At 36.6% G+C, this 20,282-nt stretch overlaps 1 pseudogene; it reads left to right on the top strand.

Annotated features, from left to right (window-relative positions):
- Window positions 1-6,604, top strand: part of LOC102666701 (protein ALTERED XYLOGLUCAN 4-like) — a 9,517-nt pseudogene extending 2,913 nt beyond the window's left edge.
- Window positions 6,605-20,282: the final 13,678 nt, after the last annotated feature.

Below are 20,282 nucleotides of genomic sequence, written 5' to 3'. Positions count from 1 at the left end.
CTCTTTCTCTCTCTCTTTCTTTTCCTCCATTGAAGCATCCTCTCCAAGCTTTTTATCCAAGGCACATTCTTGGTGGCAAAGCTTTTTCTTCCATGGCTTATTCCCTAGTGGATGAAGCCTCCTCTTACCTCTATTCCTTTATCTTCCGCTGCATCTCCATGGTGGAAAATCACCATTGAAGGACCTCATTGAAGCTCAAAGATCTAGCCTCCATAGAAGCTCCCTCCATCAAGTGGTAATTAGAGCATAAGAGCTTCAAGTAGGTGCTCCTTAAACCTCCATTAATTTTTTTGCTTTACCTTCTCTTCCATTGTTGCTTCTTCATTTTTCTCCATGTATCTCCTCACATGTCTTGTGCTAAATGTTTTTAACATAATTGTTTAGAGTTTCCACGATTAAACTTGCTATAGAAGCTAGATTTGATTTTCTATGGTTCAAATTTCTTGTTCTTGTTCTTGAACCATGAATTGTGTTGAGTTTAGGTTCCTTTGAGTTTTGTCTTGTTATTTTTTTTGTGGCTGAAACCTAAACCATAAAATTCTTACAAAAACATTAAAGTAGAAGAAAACCTCAAAAATCTAGAGTGAATTGTTTACCTATTGTAGTTTTGTCATAGAAGTCATGTCTAGTAATGAAACTTGTCACATAAGATTTCTTAAGTTGTGTTGAATTTTATTTTTCTTGTTTCTTTGTCTAACTCATTTGTTCATGAGTGTATGAAATTCTTTTAGCCTATTATTTGATTTGAGTCAAATCTTGCATGTAAATTAGTACTTAACATGTTCATTCAAAATTCTTAGAGAGTCTTTGATTGTGAACCTTTTCTTGAACTTTTAGGTTTCCTTATGATTGTGTCTATTGTGAATTTGAGTTTTGGTGAATGAATTGCTGGCTGAAATTTTGATCCTAAGTGAATATTGAACTCCTAAAACTGGGGTAAACAAGCCTATTGAGTTCAACATACATAGGAAGGTTGAAAGTAAGCCCAAGGCAATCAATATTCCATGCTAAAAATAAATTCAAAGTCTGAAATCACTGGTGCTGGAAGCTTGGACATACAAACTTGTAAAAATTACTGAGAATTGGTTACTTCGAATTTTGAGCTTAAATTTTTTATTGAATTTTCTAGACATCTGGAAAAAAGTTATAAGAAAAGAACCAAGTGATTTGTATAAAATGAAAAAATACTAAAAATCACACAAGTTGGCAGAAAAATCAGTATTCAGGAAAAAAAAGTGAAAAAGAAGTGTGCTTGTTGTTTTGGCTCAAATTTTATTCTATAATTGGTGCCTATTTTATATCAATCTTAGTTTCTAAATTTAAATTTAAAATTAGTGTGAATACAAGTGCCAAAACTAGAGGTTTGTTGAGTCTTTTTTTAGTTGTTTTTACTCTACTCTAGAGCCATTCTAAATTTCTCTTTGAGTCCTAACTTGCTTCTATGTCCTTTTCATTGCTTTAATTGTTGAATAATCCTTGAAAAATTGTCTTGTTAAAATCCATTGGTTTAGCTTTCATTTCATTTTTTTTGTCTTTGGTTATTGCTTGTCTCTTTGTTTCCTTGTTTGTGAGTTGCCATATAGGGAATTGGAAAGGAGGATTGGTGCCATCCCTTGAAGAATTTGAGTCAAGAAGCAAGGGGCCAACCACCTTAAGAGCTATTGGAATAAGAAGCACTCCAAATTGAGTGAATCACAAAAGAGAGAACAACCACCAAAACTTGAGGACATTTTTGTAATTTTATAATTGACAATTTACTTACTTTCATTGGAAGTAAGTTGGGAGCCTCCAATAGGTCACCCTACTTCCATTTGTGTGTAATAATTTTAGGCAATTTTCCCTTAGGATTGGGAGTGTTTTGTTGGGAACCTTAAATGCGGTCATCCAAACACTCTTAGGATTCGCCTAATTTACATTTCTTGCTTACTTTCATAGCTTATTTCCTTTACCTTCCATTGTCAAACCGCCTAGATAGTTTACCTTTTACCAATTAGTTTTTACCTTATCTTTCACACCTCTTTAAGTGTTTATTTTGGCTAGTTTCAACCATAGTTTCTTTTACCTTTTGTTTTCAAACCCCCAACAAGAAAGAATCACAACTTAGAAACAAACATGAGTTTTCATTCTTCATCTAGTGTTAATGGTGAGGGTTCTACTCCTAAGGACCCCTTGTATAAGATATTAGATGAGTTGAGATCCCTTAAGTTGTGGAAAGAAAAACAAGAGAGAAAAGAAAAAAGAAAAAAAGAGTGGAAGAAATAAGTCAAGATGAGAAAGAGAAAATAAGGGAAGAAGAAAGAAGGAAAATACTAAAAGAGTTAAGAAAAGAAAAACATGCCTCCTATAGTAGTCATAACTCTTGCAAGAGCCTAAGTGAAGAACTTTGTGACTATTATTAAGGAAGGCATAGGGCACATCTTAGACCTCACTCCCATTGGAGAGAAAAGGAAAGAAAGCCTCAAGAGGCTAACATTAACCTTCCATACTTCCATGGGAAGGACAATGTAGAGGCTAACTTAGATTTGGAAATAAGGGTAGAGCAACAACTTAAAAGGAAGTCTACTTCAAAATCTTATGGCTCTTACTCTTATCCAAAGAAAGACCAAGGTCAACGCATCTTAGGGGTGACACCTTCTAAGCCCAAAGATGATAAGGGGAAGACAATAGAAAAGCAACCCCTTAAGGCTAGTATGCAAGGGAAGACTAGCTCCATAAAGTGCTTTAAATGTCTTGGAAGAGGACACATTACTTCTCAATGCCCCACTAAGAAAACCATGATTATGAGGGGCCAAGAAATTTATAGTAGCCAAGATGAGGCTACTACTTCACCTTCCTCTAGTGAAAGTGAAGAAGCAAAAGGGGAAGAATCTAGTGAAGAAATCTACCCCCAAGAAGAAGGACAACCTTTAATGGTTAAGGAGGAGTGTAAGGAGGTAAGTGTATCCTCCAAGAGGTTAGCTAAGAAGGAAAGTCATTTTGAAATAAATACAAATATTAAAGAAACTTCCCCTCTTAGACAACCTCCACATCTTCTCCTTTGTAAAAAGACACTTGTTAGCACTGCCACACCTCTTAGGCTTGAGGTTATTCCTCAAGTAAAGGATTTTTTGGATGAGGGTTTGGTTCGTAAGAGCTTAAATTCTTGTGCTTTGTTGATGCCCAAAATAGGTATTATTAGGCACCAAATCCCAAAAATAAGTGATATGATGAATGTGTTGAGTGTTGCAACCTTCTTTTGTAAAATCAGCCATGCACCCAACATCTTCATGATTCATGTACATAGGGACTCATTAGGTAGATTTGTTCTTATTTTTGGTTTTAATACAAACTTAGGTGCTCATATGGGACACCTTAGGTTTGTCGTATTTTTTTGTAGGAATAATCAACATGAAAATACAGAAAAAGGTACACTTTATTGCATTACTTTCCTTAATTTTTTAAATAGTGATCAAGGGGTTCCTATGGGCCCTAAGAGAATAAAAGTCATTCCTGATTGGTCCACTCCACCAAGTATAAGGGAAATCTGGGGCTGACATGACTTAACAAACTTTTACAAAAGGTTTGTTCCATATTTTTCTATACTTGTAGCACCACTCATTCAGTTGGTGAGGAACCATGTTCCCTCATGGGAAGATTTCCATGAAAGGGGTTTTCAGACCTTACTCTACTCCAACATAGCCAATACCACTAATACATATGTTTTTATTCTTTTTACAGGTGTCGAGGGAAGATGCCCAGAGTATGAAGAACCTCGGAATTTGAGGTCAAATCCTTTCCAAGGTGGAGGGGATGATGCAATCCTACCCCTCAAGGGTATTGGATAGAAGACTCCAAGAGGATTGAGCTAGAGCTGCTAAAGAAGGCCCTGGGGTTCTCATGAACCTAAGGGTAGATTTTTTTAGCCCATGGGCCAAGGTTGGGTCCACTCTTCTTTGTAAATATTAGAATAGGTTTTTCCTTCTTTTGGGCCTTGTATTTTGGCCATTCTAGTAGTATAGGGTTTTAGCCTTGTATTTCAGGGCATTTTAAGTAGTCTTTGTAGTAGGAACTTTTTTTATATTTTCATGTATTTTTGGAATGGGGGTGAGCTTAGCTATTATAGGGGGTGTGTAGCTAAGCTCTAGTTTCTCTTCTCAAGGAGGTGAGCTTAGTTATTAGAGGGGTGTGTGTAGCTAAGCTCTAGCTTCTCAAGGAATTTTTCTCAAGAAAGATTCTCAAGGAAGCTACCTAGTCTATAAATAAAAGCATGTGTAACACTTATTGTAACTTTGATGAATGAGAGTCTTGTGAGACACAACTCAAAGTTCAACTTCTCTCCCCCTTTTCCTCCTTCAATTATGTGCTCCCCGCTCTCTCTCTTTCTTTTCCTCCATTGAAGCATCCTCTCCAAGCTTTTTATCCAAGGAACATTCTTGGTGGCGAAGCTCCTTCTTCCATGGCTTATTCCTTAGTGGATGGTGCCTCCTCTCACCTCTTCTCCTTTATTGTCCGCTGCATCTCCATGGTGGAAAATCACCATTGAAGGACCTCATTGAAGCTCAAAGATCCAGCCTCCATAGAAGCTCCACAAGCAAGCTTCCATCAGGAATAACCCAAGAAGACACATTCCTGAGATTTGAATTGGAACTTGTGCTTGTTGTATGGTCTAAGAAAGGGGAAGCATGACCAACCAAACACCCTAAGAAATGAATAATGAGGAAGTTTGTTGAACAGTTTGTGATAAGGAACCCCATTGTCAATAGTTGAAGATGGCAACCTGTTGATCAAGTAAATGCTGGAACTCAGTAGTGTAGTGGCAGTTTGGCCTAAGAAAGAAGAGTGACACCAAGCTCCACTATGTTCGATAAATCAGATTAGGGAGTGGGAGGAAAGATCCTTATTCAATTCTCCACTTTGTGTTCAATTTTCAATAGTAAAATTCTACTCTTTTTGATTCTTTCCACCTAGGTTCCATCTCATTTTCTGAGTCTCCATATCCTCTTGCTTCCTAATCGAACTGACTTTGTTTACAATTCTCAATACCCTCCAAATCATGCTGACTACAGATAAGCCCTTTCCTTTCCTTGTTCCTCTAATTATAAATATTGCTTTAAGTAGAGATATGATCCTAATCTCTTAGATAGGCTATCACATCCTAAGCCTAGGAGTACCACCAAAGAGAAACTTTAAGGCAATCCTTACTTCGCATATAGTTTTTATTCCTTGGACCTTCTGTACTCTTCTTCTCATAGTTTTACTTCGCTTATACTTTTACCCTATACCTTTCCCTCCATCTCTAGAAACTGAGCTTCCTTATTCCACTCCCACCACCATCATCCCACAATCTTCTCTTTCTGCTTCCACACCACCTTCTTTGCCAGGTACATGTATGCTTAAATTGATAATTTCATTTAGTCAAAACTATACTATTGATAGTTTTTTGTCTTGAGTTATAGTTGACAAAACTTACATGCAGTTTTAGCATTATTTTTAAATTCAGAATTGGAGTTTTATTAATCTGTAATAATAATAAAGGGTTGCATTAAATGTCCACATAGATTATTTGAGGTAAAATTCCAATTTTGATTAGACAACAACAACACAAAAGCATCAATGGAACTGTATCTAAGTTTTGTCAAATTACAATTAATTAGCAACTTAGGGATGTAGGATTTGTTGCTTCACTAGACTTACATATTTCTTTGTTGGCAACATAGATAAAATTCCAATTCTAGTTTGTTTGACAACAACATAAAAGCATCAAAGGAACTATATATATCTAAGTTTTGTCGAATTGTAATTACTAATTAGCAATTTGGGATGTAGGATTTGTTTGTTCACTAGACTTACATGTTCCTTATTGGTAGAAAAGGAAAAAACTTATGAGACCCCATGTGACTACTTTGATGGCAAATGGATCCGAGATAGAAGAGGCCCTTTGTACAATAGTACAACCTGTAGTACAATCAAAGAAGGCAAGAATTGCATAACACGTAGAAGGCCTGACTCTGGCTATCTATACTGGAGATGGAAACCAAGTCAATGTAGTCTTACAAGGTTTGAGCCTCAAACTTTTCTCCAATTCATTAGCAACAAGCATGTAGCTTTTGTTGGGGACTCAATGCTTAGGAACCAATTAGAGTCCCTTTCTTGCATGTTATCCACTGGTTCAACCCCGAATCTTGTCTACTGGAACGATGACGACAACATTACTGTGCTATCAATTGGGCATCGGTTTTTGCATCATGTAGTGTACTATAAGGGTGGTTCAGTTTTAGGGTGTCACTACTATCCTGGCCTTAATCACACTGAAATTGGGTTTTATGATGTTTTAAGAAAGGCTCTAAGGACTACCCTTAATAGCATAATTGATAGGAGAGGGGGTAAAGGCTATGGAATTGATGTAATTGTAACAACATTTTTGCTTGCACATTTTGAAGGCGAGTGAGATAAGGCTGGTGCTTGTTCAAAGACCAAGCCTTATAGGAATGGGGAGAAAAAACTTGAAGGGATGGACGCTGATATGAGAAGGATTGAGATTGAAGAAGTGGAAGATGCTAAGACAAAAGCTAATAATTTTGTTGGGATTATTAGGTTAGAGGCATTAGATGTGACCATTATTTAAAGAAATAATAACAGACAATGAAAGGAGAATGAAGATCGAATGCTATCCCTTCGAAGTAAAATCTGAGAATTGTTACAACTATCAAAAGTTGAAGAGAAAAATTACAAAATCAAAAATGCCAAAGAGAGCAACCTAAGAAACAACGAACTCACCAGCTCGTGAACCCACCAACTCATGAACCCACCAACTAGGAGCCAAGACTATGTCTAAAACCTACGAAACAACCAACTCACCAACCCAAAGTTAACATTCTATAGGGATAAAGGTTAAAGCAACATGAAGGTTTGCCCACGTACCAAAATCGCGGCAGTCACGAACGGGAACTTGTGGAGCCTATGCGAACCCGAACACGAACCTCAATGGCAGCTTGAGTGAGGAGGACAGACAGGTCTTTTGAGCCTGAGCGATGAGGAAGAAAGGGAGAAAGGGTTTTGGTAACTAATCGCGTGGGGGAAAAATGGATTTTCGGGTTTTAACTTATGAATGAGACAACATCGGTTTCTTAAACAAAACTGATGTTCACTTTACAGTATTAACATCGGTTTTTAAATAACCGATGTTAAGATATTGATGTTAACATCGGTTTTTCAATAACCGATGTTAAGATATTAATGTTAACATTGGGTTTTGGAAAAACCGATGTTAACATCTACTAGTTAACATCGGTTTTTTCAAAATCGATGCTAATTAAGTTAACTTATTTACGAAAATACCACCGCACTTTTCTTAACATCGGTTTTTCAAAAAACCAATGTTAAGCTTACGATGTTAAATCAATAAATTGTAGTAGTGTATTGATGTCTTTTAAATGATAAAGTAAATGTCTTACAAATTACAACTAACTAGTTAATAATTCCTTTCAAGTAGTTGTTAGGTTTATTGTGCAAGAAACAGAACTAGACGACAACATTGTCCTTAGGACATATAACGACTAGTTGTCAATATGCACTGCATTAAAGAACATTAAGTTATTATAATGCATACATTATTTAAATTGATTTGTTCAATTTTATTTACCCATTTAAGTAGGCACTTAGGTAGGCGTTTCTATGTAAATTCTACATCTATTTATGAATATAGTCCTTAAATTCAAATTAATATTGCTTAGATCTCTGCATAGACTTTCGCTCAAGGAATCCATACAGAGGCATTCCCTGATCGCAGACTTTACTCATTCATATGCCTATTGTTGTTAAAATAAAGTAAACTATGCATCAATTTAAAACAATCAGTTTTGTAATGGATTATAATGTAAAATGACTTACAGAATCCACATTTGTATAACAGAGATGTTGAGACATTGAATACCGTGTGCTATTTTAGAAAGCTCTTCATTCTTTATGTACAAGGGGACGCCATCATTATACACCCAAAACATAGTTGAATCCCACGACACCAACATATGCTTGAGGAAAAGCTGCAAGATTGTCAATGTCATCTGGTATAGGGTATCGTCATCAGGTTCCAGCCTATCTATAGGTTTTGATGGTTCCCTAGCTCCCTATTTATCCTACATAGTTAATAAACATAAGTCAATGATAGTCAACACTTTATTTGTAAAAACTTCTTTTTTAATAATAACTAACACAACAAAAGGAAATACATGTTCTGAAAAAGGTTGTACAAGATGTGTCACCCAAGCAAGGAAGGTGTCAAGGGTTTGCCCCACCAACTAAACCTCGTGAGTGGGTACAGGGACATGAGCATTAGCATCTCTAACTTTCTCAACACTGACCTTCACTTGATCATTTCCCAAAGGGACATTGTGGATAGTTTTTGACCCCTCATTAACTCTTCCAAGGACAACCAAGTGGGGAGGATTGTCATCAACATACAACCCAAATTTGTTTGATTCACCCATGTCTGGGTCCCGCCCTAAGGGTTTGACACAACTTCCCTTTGTGCTTACATAGGCAACAGAAGGACCAACCTCAGGCTCAGGAGGCAGTACGAGTCCCTGGGACTGCATCTGGCTGAAGGATAACATTAGTTGTCGAGTCACTTTTTTAGTGATTGGCTGCCCCAGCTCGTCCCTGATTTTTTGTGTCAGCTATTCTATAATATTTTATGTAAATCGATGCAACTCTTTAGGGTTGACTGATGTAGATGTGTGGGAGCTTGTTGAAGCCAATCCAAAGTATTGTCTAATTGTCAAACCAGCTTTAGTAGCATGAACACGACCGGAGTGCTCTGGTCGCCAAATGGCAGCCTGACATCCATGAGCGACAAAGTTGCCCTGTGCTGACTACTCTTTATGGGAATCCTAGAATCAACAAAATACTACATGAGTTTATGGACTACAATTGTTATTATAAAAATTGGCCATTGAAATAATAAAAAAAAACTTACAATCATATATGCAATTTTGGGTGTCACCTTAGATGTCATCTCTCCATATTTTTTGGTGCGAGCCATCTTCCACTTAACGTGTCATCTAATGAGAGATGGAGGATCAATGATTATTTCTATGCTCCTGGATTGGGCTGCTTGCTTCAAACGTTTTCTTTTTGTTTTTCCTCCATTAACTTTTCTTCTAGTAAATCATAACCCCCATGAGACAACACGTGAGGGGCGGTGTTTAGTTTCTGGATGACCTAAGCCTTATTTCTAACATATTGACACAATTAGGCAGAAACTTGTCACCAAAATGCGCTTGAAAATAATGCATAACTGTCAAATTCATAAACAATGCAAGTCAACTAACCTCCAATGAAGGGTCTCTACGACTCTAACAAAATTGGTTCCACTTTTCTTTGTTATCAACCTACTTATACTTGAAAACACACACTATGAATTTAACATAATTAAGCTCTTAGATTTCTTCAACGACTCCAAAGTAAGGCATAGATGCAAGATGAGGATTGTCATCATGTACAGTAGCAAAGTGTTGGGATTCAGCCCTAAGCCTAATCCCAATGTTTTGCATTGTACTGTTGTTGTCTTGTGATTTGGTGTAGAACGAATACTTGTTGATATCATATCCTTGCCAACTTCTAACATTTCTTTTAGGCCCATCTGCTAACTTCCTTAACGTTTCAGAAGCATTATCGTCACCGAAGATTGTATCTTTAAACCAATTTTGAAAAGTCTTGTTATGCTCTTTCAACACCCTATTCTTGATCATTTTTGGGTTACTTTCCTTGAGTAAGGCTTTGTGAAGAACTATATATGACAGAACTTCATTACTGTATTCAGTATATACCAATGAGTTTGTTGCAATTCCTTTAGACCTAGAGTTATAACATGCAACCCTCATGAACCATTACCTCCAACTATCTCATCATGTCGAGACTCGCATTACAAGAAAGAATGCTTTCAACATCATTAATTTAACATCAGTTATTGATAAAACAAATGTTAACAAAAGGATGGTTGCCACAACCTATCCTTTAGCGAGAGGACGAGGTGAAAAGCAAAAAGGTGCATCCTCAAAAGAGAAAATGCGTGGGAGTCGCCACCAACGTTTATTCAAGGAAAACGTTAGAAAAAACCAAAAAGGGGTCTACGAATTGTGAAAGTAATGGTTCGGGAGTTGTTTACGCATGGGGAAGGTATTAGCACACCACACGCCTGTCACAAGGGATGACAACCCTTGATCGAGTGTGCAAAACATGACTTCAAAATTATGTATTTTCCCTTTCTTATATTTTCTTTATTTTTTTGGGGTCGACAAGGGGATGCCCTTGCTCCTACGTATCCTCAAGTGCGATGAGGAATTCATACCTACATAGTTCTTTTAAGTCTGAATGTTTTTGTGTAAAATTGATTTTTATGTTTTTGAAAGATTCATTTTAATTGCAAACAAAAGTCGTTTATGGCGTTGGACCTTGAAACGATGTTTTAAATTTTGAAAAACAGAGAGAATCGTTATGGCGTTAACCCTTGAAATGATCTTTTAAATTTGAAAAGCGGATAGAATCGTTAAGGCGTTGGACCTTGAAACGATCTCAAGTGATATTTGATAAAAAGAAGTTAGTTATAAGTTGGTTTTATCTTGGTTTTGTTTATTCACTTTCAATCTCTTTAAAGAAAAATTTACAATTCTAGTGATCGGTTAAGATTGTGTTGGATCGAGTGGCCTCAGAATAATTAAGAAGGGGGGTTGAATTAATTATTCCTAAACCTTTACTAATTAAAAAATTACTCTTCTAAGGCTTTTACTAAATTGTTAAGAGAATGAGGAGTAGAAGAGAAACTTAACAGAAAGTAAAAGCGGAAATTAAATGCACATCGGAAAGTAAAAAAGTAGGGAAGAAGGAAACAAACACACAAGAGTTTTTATACTGGTTCGGCAACAACCCGTGCCTACATCCAGTCCCCAAGCGACCTACGGTCCTTGAGATTTCTTTCAATCTTGTAAAAATCCTTTTACAAGCAAAGATCCACAAGGGATGTACCCTCCCTTGTTCTCTTTGAAACCCTAGTGGATGTACCCTCCATTAGAACTGATCCACAAGAGACATACCCTCTCTTGTTCTCAGTCAAACCCAAGTAGATGTACCCTCTACTTGTACCACAAAGGATCTACCCTTCAATGTGTTGAGACAAAGATCTCAGGCTATTAAACCTTTGATAGTTTGTGATGCAAGCTCCATTGGAGCTTGTAGGCCTAGGATCTTCTTCATCAATGGATTCCTTTGCTTCTTGGAAGATGAATGGCAGTGGAATGAAGAAAGGAAGAGAGAGAGGAGACGCCACTTCAAGGAGAAGATGAGTCTAGAAGAAGCTCACCACCATAGGAGGCCATGGATAAGAGCTTGGAGGAAGAAGGAGATGAATGAAGGGAGAGGGAGAGAAGAGCACAGAATTTTGTGCTCCAAATGAGCTTTGAAATCTGAAGTTTAATATTCAAATGATCAAAGTTGAAAAAAATGCACACACATGACCTCTATTTATAGCCTAAGTGTCACATAAAATTGGAGGGAAATTCAAATTTCACTTGAATTTGAAATTGAATTTGTGGAGCCAAACTTTGGAGCCAAAATTTCACTAATTATGATTAGTGAATTTTAGTTATGGTTCAGCCCACTAATCCAAGATCAATTCCAAGATTCTCCACTAAGTGTGCTTAGGTGTCATGAGGCATGAAAAGCATGAAGGACATGCACAAAGTGTGACTATATGATGTGGCAATGGGGTGTAGTAAGAAAATGCTCACCTCCCCCTCTAAAATTTAATTGGATTGGGCTTCTACCAATTCAATTAAATTTATTTCCAACCACACACATCAAATATCCACTTAGTGCATGTGAAATTACAAAACTACCCCTAATACAAAAACTAGTCTAGGTGCCCTAAAATACAAGGGCTGAAAAATCCTACATTTCTAGGGTACCCTACCTACATTATGGAGCCCTAAATACAAGGCCCAAAAATAATGAAACCTTAATCTAATATTTACAAACATAAGTGGGCTCGTACTTAGCCCACGGGCCCGAAATCTACCCTAAGGCTCAAAAGAACCCTAGGGCCTTCTCTTGCATCTCTGGCCCAATCTACTTGGAGTTTTCTATCCAATGCCCTTGCGGGGTAGGATTGCATCACTTTGTGAATGGGGATACAAAAGAATTCTCAGGCGGTTAGTCCTTTGAACACTTTTGTATTAGGGAATGGGAAGAATCAAAAGAATTCTCAGACTGTGTCGTTTTGAATTCTTTGACAAGGAAGAAGGGAGACACAAAAGAATTCAGGCGGTTAGTCCTTCGTTCTTTTGGAAAAGGGAGAAGAGAGACACCAAAAGAATTCAGGCGGTTAGTCCTTGGCGAATTCTTCTTGGCAAAGGGAAAAGGGAATGAAAAGATGAATAGCACAAGTTTTCAAGGTTTGGAAAACCAGAAAACTTCAGAAAACTTTTGGTACAAAGAAGAAGAATACGTTCAAAGAGATTCAAGGCTTGTAAAGGATTGTATGAATAAGTGTTCAAGATGCATGAAATGCAAGACAAAGCCTTGCTTTTATAGACTCTTCATGTCTGGTCAAGACAACCATTTAAAAGAGTTGTAACTTTTAGAAAAACTTAAAACCTATTTGAAAAAATCAAAAACCTTTATGAAGAGTTACATCTTTTGATTTATTCAGAAACAGTCACTGGTAATCGATTACCGAATCAGTGTAATCGATTACACAAGGCTTTTATGTGAAAGGATGTGACTCTTCACATTTGAATTTGAATTTCAACGTTCAAAGGGTCTGGTAATTGATTACCAAAACATTGAAATCGATTACAGGTTTTTGAAATTAATTGGAACGTTGTAAATTGAATTTGAAAACTTTTTCAAAACAATTTTGCTATTGGTATTCGATTAGAACAATCTGGTAATCGATTACCAGAGAGTAAAAACTCTTTGGTAAACATGTTTTGAGAAAAATCATGTGCTACTCAATTTTTGGGAAAAACTTTTTATACTTATCTTGATTAAGACTTCTCTTGATTATTGAATCTTGATCTAGATTTTTGAGATCTTGAACCTTGAATCTTGATTCTTGACTCTTAACTTTCTTCTTGAGTCTTATCTTGAACTCTTGAATTGTTCTTGATTCACTTGAGTTGTTCTTTGATTGATCTTTGAGTCACTTGAGTTGTTCTTTGATTGATCTTTGAGCTTTTTGTCATCACCTTTGTCATCATCTATTGTTATCATCATTGTTATCATCAAAACACCTTTGAATCACCTTTGATTCACCATGAAGCTTTGCTTCTACAGATTGAATTTTACAAAGAAAAATGAGATCGCCGATCATAGATGGATGTCCACATAATAAAAAGGGGGACCCCTAAGGGTAGATAGATCACATTCAATCCATAAAAATAAAACTAACAGACGGTCATACGAAGAGCACAGAACAAGAAAACGAAGTAGGGAATGATCGCGATCGCAATTCAGTAGCACCTCGGCTTTGTTTCCTCTTCTTTATTCTTCTTCTTTCTTAGTTCTCTCAATTCCCTCCACTTCTGAACCTTGGAACCCTTTAAAACACCCCCAGGATGCCTATTTATAGGCAAAAGGCCACCCTGGGGTGGTTGCAGCTTGCCCAGACGAGCTAGTCCCTTAGCCTTGAAGTTATTTGGTGGCCCAGGTGAGCCAAATGCTGGCCTGGGCGACCTAGGGCCTAGGAAAAACAAGAAAAAGACCCTTTTGCCCTCCTTTCTTGGTATCTTTTGTCTTCCTGATCGGAACACTGAATGGTTCCTTGCTTTGCACTATAACTAGTGTTCAACACCGTAAGTCAACTAGCAAGGATCAAAAGATCAATGAATGATAGTCCCCGAACGAAATTAGGGTATGGCAGTTGTCCTTCTTTACTTATCTTTTATGGGAAATAAAAGGGAAGTAAAGATAAGGACACGAATTTCGTTCGAGCGACCTTGTTATCTAAAACGGATGCTAGAGAAAACAAAAGAAATTGAACCGAAAAAGCAAAAGGACATTGAATGCCTATAACACCAAACCGAGGACCTTGAAGTCTTTAAAAAAACATAAAAAAGGAGGACATTGAAGTCCTATAGAGCATAAGAGCAGAAGTCACTTCATGTTTTTTTTTAAAGCATAGAAACAGAGGACATTGAGTCTTAAGAAGCACAAAGACAAAGACATTGAGTCTTATGAAAGATAAAGACAAGGGCATTGAGTCTTGTTGAGTCTTATGAAAGACAAAAGACGTTGAAGTCTTATAAAGCGTAAAAGATAGAAGACATTGAAGTCTTTGAAATGTAAATGACTAAAGACATTGAAGTCTTTGAAATGTAAAAGATAGAGGACTTTGAGTCCTATGAAAGCATAAAGACTGAGGACTTTGAGTCCTATGAAAGATAAAGGCGAGGACTTTGAGTCCTGTGAGATAAAAGCAAGGACTTTGAGTCCTATGAAAGATAAAGGCGAGGACTTTGAGTCCTATACAAGATAAAAGCGAGGACTTTGAGTCCTATGAAAGATAAAAGTGAGGACTTTGAGTCCTATGAAAGATAAAAGTGAGGACTGTGAGTCCTATGAAACAAGCCAATAGGTACTAGTACCAAAGGGCTCAATCTTATGAGAAAGCAAGAGGTTGACTCTTTGAGAGGGCCTCTCATCATAAACTCAAAAGATAAGACATTAGATTTGGGAAATTGGTATATAAAGAGAAATCTATGCACTCATAGCCTAATATGAACATGATTTTTGGGATGCAGATGCATGCAACCTTCATCTTGAAATGCAGTAAATGTAGGCTTTGTATCTAGTAATGCAAAAGGTTTTGAATCACGAAAATTGTGTAATGCTCATGACATTCTTTCCTATTTTGGTGACCTTAATTGTTTTCTTTTTTCTTTCACCCCTATTTTGTGTGAAAAAAACATAGATTGACTATCTTGATCCCGTTGAAACTTGATGACATCGGATCAATTTGAAAGAATTTATACAACAAAGGCTACCCTTGGATTCAAAAGAATCCTAAGGACTCTGCATGAGCAACTAACATCAGATGTACCCTACTATCACAATTGTCTTTGGGCATTTTCCATAGGCTCCTGGTCGGATGAGTTTTCTTCTCAAAGGTCCAAGGGCGAAACCTCGAGCATTCTTTTATATATATTATTTTTTTACAATCACAGGTGTGTGCGGGTTCCATTCCAGAATCCCAACTTAAAAGCAAATTAGTCATTCCTTGATCCACATGGGCTTTATTGGGCTTGTAACGTGGTTACGGGTAAGAGGGCTATGAAAGAAAGGATCAGAGAGGCTCAAAGAGTGTTTAAGGGTTATATTGAGTAAGAACCTTAAGAGCATTGCTCGTACTTTTATTCATTTCTACTTTTGGGTTGGGCTCTACTCCTTTTGTCTTATACATTAATCTTTTATTGCACTTTTGTGCCTTCCTTGTAAAATCTAGAGATTTTCCGTCTCTTTTTTTTTTTACTCGCCTTTGGCGGATTTTATTTTCTTTCTCTTTTCATTGTTGCCCAACTTCATGCATGTGTTGTTTGCATTGCTCTTTCCACCGGTTTAGCAGTGGTTCCTACTCAGGGTTCCTATTCTATTTTTGATGTTTTTTGTGTTGTTTTTAGAAAACAAATATGCTTTGGCTCGGAGGGGGTAGCAAGGGATAAATTATGTAGAAGCAAAGCTTCATGGTGAACCAAAGGTGATTCAAAGATGTTTTGATGATAACAATGATGATGACAAAGGTGATGACAAAAAGCTCAAAGATCAATCAAAGAACAACTCAAGTGAATCAAGAACAATTCAAGAGTTCAAGATAAGAATCAAGAAGAATTCAAGAACTCAAGAAGAAAGTCTAGAGACAAGAATCAAGATTCAAGGTTTAAGATCTCAAGAATCAAGATCAAGATTCAAGACTCAAGATTCAAGAATAAATAGAAGACTCAATCAAGATAAGTATTAAAAGTTTTTTCAAAACTTTGAATAGCACATGAATTTTTGGCAAAAACTTTTACCAAAGAGTTTTTACTCTCTGGTAATCGATTACCATATTGTTGTAATCGATTACCAGTAGGCAAATGAGTTTGAAAAAGTTTTCAAACTGAATTTACAATGTTCCAATTATTTTCAAAAAGCTGTAATCGATTACAATGTTTTGGTAATCGATTACCAGTGCCCTTGAACGTTGAAATTCAAATTCAAATGTGAAGAGTCACATCCTTTCACTTAAAAGCTTTGTGTAATCGATTACACTAATTTGGTAATCGATTACCAGTGATTGTTTCTGAATAAATCAAAAGATGTAACTCTTCAAAAAGGTTTTTGACTTTTTCAAATTGGTTTTAAGTTTTTCTAAAAGTTATAACTCTTCTAAATGGGTGTCTTGACCAGACATGAAGAGTCTATAAAAGCAAGGCTTTGTTTTGCATTTCAAGAATCTTGAATACTTTTTACATTCATTCAATCAATCCTTTACAAGCCTTGAATCTCTTTGAACTTATTCTTCTTCTTTGTACCAAAAGCTTTCTGAAGTTTTCTGGTTTTCCAAACCTTGAAAACTTGTGCTATTCATATTTTCATTCCCTTCTCCCTTTGCCAAAAAGAATTCGCCAAGGACTAACCGCCTGAATTCTTTTTGTGTCTCTCTTCTCCCTTTTCCAAAAGAACGAAGGACAAACCGCCTGAATTCTTTTGTGTCTCCCTTCTCCCTTGTCAAAGAATTAAAGACGACATAGTCTGAGAATTCTTTTGATTCTTCCCATTCCCTAATACAAAAGTGTTCAAAGGACTAACTGCCTGAGAATTCTTTTGTATCCCCATTCACAAAGTATCAAAGGTTTAACAGCCCGAGATCTTTGTCTCAACACATTGGAGGGTACATCCTTTATGGTACAAGTAGAGGGTACATCTACTTGGGTTTGACTGAGAACAAGAGAGGGTACATCTCTTGTGGATCAGTTCTAGTGGAGGGTACATCCACTAGGTTCAAAGAGAACAAGGGAGGGTACATCCCTTGTGGATCTTTGGATGCAAAAGGATTTTTACAAGGTTGAAAGAAATATCAAGGACCACAGGTCGCTTGGAGACTGGATGTAGGCACGGGTTGTTGCCGAACCAGTATAAAAACTATTGTGTGTTTGTTTCCTTCTTCCCTACTCTTTTACTTTCAGCTGTGCATTTAATTTCTGTTAAGTTTCTCTTCTACTCCTCATTCTCTTAGCAATTTAGTAAAAGCCTTATAAGAGTAATTTTTAATTAGTAAAGGTTTAGGAATAATTAATTCAACCCCCCCCCCTTCTTAATTATTCTGAGGCCACTCGATCCAACAAGTGGTATCAGAGCATGTTTCGTGTAGAATGGCCTCCTCAAATCCCTTGTTTCCTGAAGGAAATTCCATTCACAGACCACCCATTTTCAATGGTGAGGGTTACCATTATTGGAAAACCCGCATGCAGATATTCATTGAAGTCATAGATCTAAATATATGGGAAGCAATAGAATTAGGACCACATATACCCACTATAGTAGATGTAAGAACAAGCACTATAACCCAAAAACCGAGAGATCAATGGACAGAAGAAGATAGGAGAAAAATCCATTATGATCTCAAAGCCAAAAATATCATCACTTCAGCCCTAGGGATATATGAGTACTTTAGAGTGTCAAATTGTACTAATGCCAAGGATATGTGGGATACTCTCCAGTTAACCCATGAAGGAACCACAGATGTAAAAAGGTCTAGAATAAATACCCTTACCCATGAATATGAATTATTTAGGATGAACCCAAATGAAAATATCCATAGTTTGCAAAAGAGATTTACACATATAGTAAACCATCTTGCATATTTAGGAAAATTATTTCCTAATGAAGATTTAATTAATAAAGTCTTAAGATGTTTAAGTAGGGAATGGCAGCCCAAGGTAACTGCTATTTCTGAAAGCAAAGATCTCTCTTCTAAGTCTCTTGCCACTTTATTTGGTAAATTGCAGGAACACAAGATGGAACTTCAACGCCTCAATCAGAATGAAGAAAATGAAAAAAAGAAGAGAAGCATAGCCCTTAAAGCCTCATCTTCAATACAAGAAGAAAACGAAGAAGAAGATTCAAATGATGAAGATTTTTCTTTCTTTGTTAAGAAATTTCAGAAATTCATCAAGAAAAGAAGAATTGACAGGCGTCAGAATTTCAATAATGGAAGAAAATCACAAGATGATTCTCAAGTCCTTAGGTGCTACAAATGCAATCAAATTGGTCACATCAAGGCCAACTGTCCGTCAAATGAAGAATGGTCGGAGAAAAGTGAAAAGAAAAGATTTGACGAAAGAAGAACTAAGAAAGCATACATTGCATGGGATGACAATGATTCATTCGATGGTTCAGAAAAATAGATTAATCTTCTAACCAAAGATTACGAAAGTGACAAGAACATCTCTCAAGGATGAAAAACAAGGAGAAAAAGCATGATCCTTATCTTTGAAGTTCTAGACACTTCAATCCTTAAAAAGGTAATATCAAAACCATTATCTTATTAAAATTTCTCTTAAAGTTGAAATTTTTATTCAAACAATTTGATTATGATGACTAACAATTCTTTATTTGTTTGTCTTTTGATTGTTTGAAATCATGAGTATATTTGCTTGATCGATTTCATCCTATTTGCATGAAATATTCATTCATTTATTTAAGTAAAATCAATATTCTTCATACTTGTGTTTTGATTGTTTTTGATAAAATTGATTATCTTCATGTTTTAAATATTTTTGCATGACATGATATGTAAATTACATGATTGAAAATTATTCATAAAGTATTTTCAAATATAGTATTTTCAAATATAGTTTTCAAAACTTCTTCTCTCCTAGAAAGCCTTCTGTTTTTGTTTTCTGGCTAAAATAACCACTGGTAATCGATTACCATAATAGTGTAATCGATTACAAGCAGTTATTTCTGCCTAAGTTGCTCTCTAGTAATCGATTACCATATTTGTGTAATCGATTACAACGTGTCCCTGCACCTATATATTCAAATTTCAAATTCTGAAACCTGCAACCTTTCTCTCTCTCGAAAACCCTCGCCCCCAATTTTTCTTTCAGCCATATCTCACTCAATTCTTGTCCAAATCACTCCCCGCAAAGCCCAAACTTCATATTTTTTCAATCTCTTTCATTTGAACCAATTGAAATCCCGAAAAACTCCTCAAATGGAAGAACCATCAAAAAAGCGGAAATGAATCTTGAGTTGGAGTCAGCGGCATTCAGGGTCACAGGAAGCCCCAATTCCTCCTTCCATTCACTCTGGATCATTATTCTCATCAGAGGAACAGTGTATACGGTACACAAACCTCTTTTCCTTTCGTTCCATTGTAGACCCAAAATTCATAGATATGGAGTTCTTCTCAAATGAGAATTTTGAATGCTTCCAAGCATTTGAAAACTCCAATTTTATTCCATTCATGTCTCTGAAATTACCTGTCTATTCTGAATTAGTCAAAGCGTTCTATTCTAATTTAGAAATCCATGAAGGTACCCTAATGTCTGAATTTTATGGGATTAAGATGGTCATTGACCAATCCCTATTTTATGATTTAACAAAATTGCCTAGTGAAGGTGTACCTTTTGAGGGTGCACTGATTGATGAATGGAAATTTGATTTCTCTGTGCATGATGCCCGCCGGTTGGTTTGCACCAACCAAGCGGATATGACCGGAAGGCTTCTTGCCGGTTCATTGGCTTTTGAGAGCCGCATCCTCCATTACCTTATTGTTCGCATCTTACTCCCTAGATCTTCAAACCTTGCTCAGGTTTCTGAAGAAGATCTGATTGTCATGTGGGTCTTTCATAAAGGTTTACAAATTGATTGGGCACACCTTGTTAGATATCGCATGCATAAGGCATTGCGATTGAATGCCCCATTGCCTTATCCTCATCTTGTTACCCTTTTCCTTCAACACTTCAACATCCCTCTTGATTTTGAACCTTATGTTCCAATCAAGAGATCATTCCTTATAGGCGCTTCAGTCATAGCATCCTTTGGTTATATTAAGGAGCATGATGGCTCTTGGGTAAAGAAGGGTGCTAGAAATGTTGGTGAAGAAGGACATGATGGAGAAGATTCATCTCTTCTTTCGAAGATTTTGGAAAGGTTTGATGGTCTTCAAACCTTTTTTGGTGAGAGGTTTGATACTTTGGAATTGCAAGTGGATATACATTCAATGAAATGGAGTCAAGAATGACAAAGGTTGAAGAAGATGTATC

The sequence above is a fragment of the Glycine max genome, chromosome 16 (assembly GCF_000004515.6).
Source record: "Glycine max cultivar Williams 82 chromosome 16, Glycine_max_v4.0, whole genome shotgun sequence".
NCBI lineage: Eukaryota > Viridiplantae > Streptophyta > Magnoliopsida > Fabales > Fabaceae > Glycine > Glycine max.
The sequence above is the reverse complement of the archived record's forward strand: the minus strand, read 5'-3'. Positions and strand labels throughout refer to the sequence as shown.